This window comes from Halyomorpha halys, unplaced genomic scaffold (genome assembly GCF_000696795.3).
Source record: "Halyomorpha halys isolate HHAL.00 unplaced genomic scaffold, Hhal_1.1 Scaffold137.1, whole genome shotgun sequence".
NCBI classification, from domain to species: domain Eukaryota; kingdom Metazoa; phylum Arthropoda; class Insecta; order Hemiptera; family Pentatomidae; genus Halyomorpha; species Halyomorpha halys.
The window spans coordinates 58,382-63,099 of NW_027110325.1; the positions used below are offsets into that span (position 1 = coordinate 58,382).

Here is a 4,718-nt window from a genome sequence, read left to right on the forward strand (position 1 = left end):
TTTATCCTCCAATTTCGACACCATTCTTCGAGGATTGTGATATGGGACTGGAGAGTTTGGGAATTTTCAAATTCAAATTGCAAATAACAGATAAATAAAAACCTCATCTCATCTTTATGTAATACACATTTATTTATTTTTATTCGGTTGGTTCTACAAACTTTGACTGTGCCGCTCGAGCCAGCCTTCTCCACGCTTGCCTGTCTTGGGCCACCGCTTTCCAATTTCCTGCATGCAGCTCTTTCGAATCTTTGTATACTCTATCTATCTGGTTTCTGGCCTCTGGTATGGTCTCTTGCCTACTATACTGGCATTCATTGTTGTGTAGAGGCGTCCTGATGGATTGCTTCGAGCAACATGTCCGCCATCTTAATCTCCGTGCCTTCATATCATGAGATATTGACTGATCAATCTCTGCAAGCCGTTTACTGTTAGTTCGCTCCCGTGTTAAGGATCTTATCCTAGATCGCTCTTGTAATTAAATGCAGGACTTTTCGAATATTTTAATTCTGCTTTTAGTGTACCTTATACAAACTAGATCTCGCAGCAATATATCATAGCTAGTCTTATCATAGCATTGAACACCCTTTGATGTAGATTTTTCAGGACTTCAGTATTCTTGACAGAGAGACTCTGTTCACGATAGTTATTCGCTGGTATGTCTCGGTCCGTAGATCATTTATTGATTTTATTGTGGAACCGATATTATGACGTTAATGGTTAAGATATGATCAGGAACATTAGTATTGTGTGAGGGGGTAGTATATTAATAAAATAAAATTAATTTTTATAGGTTTTCTCCTTGAAAATAGCTTAAGGGCCGAAACGTTGTAAGTTTGTTAAAATAAAAAGTAGAGAGAAAAAGTGGATCATTAAACTTTGTGTTAATAATAAAATACACACTCAAAATATCTATATAATAAATCAGTCATCTAGATGTAAGAAATGTATTAATTATTTTTTATTTTGTAAAAGGATGGTAAGGAGATCTATATCCATCAGTCTGATCCTGTAGATGAAATTATCGTAGTGCCACTTGATGATGCAAGACCAACTGTAATACTGGGAAGATTGGAACCGGTAAATTAATTTTTATTGATAAAATGGAGGGAGAATAATTATAATTGTTTATTCTCTCTGGAAGTATGCATTCCATATCAGAGATGGAAACAACTTAGCTATAGTTGAAACTAATAGATAAAGTTGCTATGGATACGACCCTTATTTATGAATGATTCATTAATGAATAAGGGTCGTATCCATGGCAACTTTATCTATTAGTTTCAACTATAGCTAAGTTGTTTCCATCTCTGTTCCATACTTTTAATTAAGTGCTATCGAAGTAGTCTAGTATTAATTAAAAGTGGCAATTCTATTCCTATACATTAGAACGAAATTCCCTTGAATTCTTGTCAAAATTCCGTAGTATTTGTCCAAGTGCTCCTTCAAAATTCAGCCCTATTTAAAGTCATGTTAATTGTTAAATGCATGAGAGCTCCTAGCGGATTTTCATGGAAACTTGTTTCTTATAACCCTTTCTTCCAAAACTTCATGTTATTGTTTACTTCTAAGTTTTGATTAGAGTAATTTATTACAAGTTTGAATCGAGTAAAAAGTGAATGTTTGGCTACTGAGTGCCTAGATCTTCTAACTTGTCAGAAAGGGAATCAAGATGAGCTAATTGACAACTGTCATTACATTTTTATTATTGTTATCCATTGATTTAATAATTTTTAAAACATCCTAAACAATATTATCAATCAAAACACAAATTGCGAGCAAGTAACTTAACACAAAAAACAAAACGGTGACGAGCTCAGCTGGTCCATTGTGTGACGTCATTCTCCATTTAATAGACCTAGTAACAGACTCTCAACCATGTTATATGTTATAGGGATATTCATGATCTTTAGTTTAACATATTAAAGAGTGTTACATGGAGAAATATTTCCTTATTTTACCATGGTAAAACGATATAACATAAGGGGTATTCATGATGTTGTGTTAAATGTTATATATTTTACCATGTTAAATGTTATAACTATAGGATTGTGAGCAGCCCTATTTGAAGTCATGTTAAACGTTAAATGCATAAGAGCCCCAAGCGGATTTCTCAGCAACTTGTTGTATAAGCCTTTATGTTTATAACCTTCCTTCCAGACCCTCATGTTATTGTTTACTTCAGTTTTGATTTAAGTAATTAATTAAAACATGCCTAGAGTGAGTGAAAAGTGGAATTTGTGTGAAAGTTTAGCTTATGAGTGTCTTATTGATCTTCAAACTTGTGAAGAAGAGAATGAAGATGAGCTAATTGACAACTGTATTGAAAGTCACAACAACTAATATGGCGGCGATCTCAACTGGTCTATTGTGTGACGTCATTCTCGATTTAACTGACCAAGTAACAGACTCTCAGCCATGTTAAATGTTATTTCGTTTTACCACGGCAAAAGAAGGCAATTTTTTTCGATTTAACACGAGTTTTTCCATTTAACACGCTTTAACATAGATCATGAATACCCCTATATAATAAGGTTGAGAGTCTGTTACTAGGTATGTTAATGGAAAATGACGTCACGCAACAGATTATCTGAGCTCGTGATCATTTTGTTTGTTGAAGTAACATGAAATGTATTATTATACATATTACTTGCCCGTGTTTTGATTGTATCTTTATAGTTTTGGATGTTTTTATAACTAATAAAGCAATGGATACAGCTCATGAATACAACTTTTCCATATTATATTAAATTTGTCTTTTATTTTCATTTAGGATGCCGGAAGAGTCTACTGTAACCCTGGTGAATTCTGCTTCGGCGTTGGTGGCAATCTCTCAGAAGTAAACAGCAGTTCGATCACAGGCTACTCCAGAGCAATCTTACTTATGAGCTTATTAATCGTATTTTCGTTAAATAGTAGATTATTGTAAATTAAGAGGGGTTCTAAGTGTACAAAGAAAAGTTATTTGATAAAATGACACTCTATACTTATCGGTTATATTCAAAATCAGTTTTGTGAAAAATCTTTTTTGACGGTATAAGAGCAGGAATATTAGATTAGACAGTTATAAAATGAAACTGAAGAGTAATTTATATGAAGAGGGGAGGTTCAGACTTTATGACATACATTGTACAACTACAACTACGTAATACAACTAGTCTCCTGGAGTGTCCTCCGACTAATCTTCAACATTAGGGAGACTCTGATCTCAAACATGAGGTAATATTTATGTGCCATATGAAGGTGGAGATAGGAACTTGTTAGAGACGGATGATAGTAGACGTGGTGCTAACGAACGGAAACTTCTTGGAATTTGAAATGGATAGACCCATGGCTGTATATCTATAGGGCACGTGACGCAAGCAATGACTAGTTCTATTAATAAGAAACTGATACCTTCGAGATGTGGTGCCGTAAAAGGGAGAAAATTGCCTATAGCTGCCCGGATAAGGGTTGTTTAGAAAAAAAATAAATTAATAAAATATTAATTTTTTTATTGTATACTTTACACACGTTTGTAACGCTATACAATTCTGTACATTTTCTTTTCTTCACTTTATTATCAGGATTCCCTGGGGATTATACACCATCACCTGCATGGGAATTAGCTCGGAGATTATTCATTGTTTTATTTATTCATTTTAATATGTTGACCTCTCTATTTGTGTGTTTTAACGTATTTATTCATTAAATTATTTTATTTTATTTTTTTTTTAGTTTTTTTAATCTTATTTATCCATTCAAGTGTTTCCTATAACCAGTTTTTTTTATTATATTTCCCTTTTAATCTATGTGTTAGTCTTATTCTAGTAAAATGTATCTATTTGTTTGTTTTTGGTAAACTGATCTACTGCTGAGACTATGAATGAAGGTCTGATCTCACATTGCCGTCAAATATTGAATTTGTTTAGCGGGTCACTGAAGATGATCTAGGAGGGTGAATTCCGGAGAGCGAAATTGTTGATCGGGTGAATTGAATAATTGTGAAAGGGTGAAATTGGAGAAGCAGAAAAAAGGGGTGAAAAAAATTGTTTATTATATCTTATTATTATATCTCTTTTTTTTCTGATTACACCATGTATGTGTAATTTATATATGTCCGATTACGGATTGATAAGTATGCTGTGTGAGATAGCAACCTGACGTATTTAGGCAGCATAGATAAATAAAGTATTTCTCTCTCTCTCTATTGGATCTATTCTTTTAATTTTATCTATATATGTGTATATTTTCTATTTAATATATATTTTCTCCATCTTATTTGATGTCTGCCTACATTTAATATTTTCTTTAATTTACTAATATTATCTTCAACATTATTTTATATATTTTTGCTTTCAAATGCAACGTGTTTGTCAACCACCAGTTCCCTCCACTCCTCTATCCTGTTAGTCTTCTCATCTGCATTCAGGTTCACTTTTTTGCTAACCTACATTCAGTAAGGTGTGTATTCTATTTTGTCAATTATTTTAGAATACATTGGTTTTCTTTTATTTCATGTGATCTATTTAGATTCTCGAGATATTGCTTTTTAAAAAGCAATAAAATCCTTCGTAAAATCCTCAATGCTCCTTACTTTGTCACAAATAAAATCATACATAAAGATCTTAATGTTCCCTATGTAACCGATCTAGCCCGAGCCAGATATCACTCCTTCCATTATAAACTCTCTAACCACTCAAACCCCCTAGTTTCTAATCTTGCATCCTCTTCCATTC

At 33.0% G+C, this 4,718-nt stretch overlaps 1 long non-coding RNA gene across 1 annotated transcript in view; it reads left to right on the plus strand.

Annotated features, from left to right (window-relative positions):
• LOC106678387 (uncharacterized) overlaps nt 1-3,711 on the plus strand; it is a 7,110-nt gene extending 3,399 nt beyond the window's left edge. Inside the window, exons 2-3 of the long non-coding RNA XR_010843724.1 lie at nt 976-1,080; nt 2,774-3,711. This is a non-coding gene — a long non-coding RNA (uncharacterized lncRNA). The remainder of the gene's footprint in view (nt 1-975; nt 1,081-2,773) is intronic.
• The last annotated feature ends 1,007 nt before the right edge of the window (nt 3,712-4,718 follow it).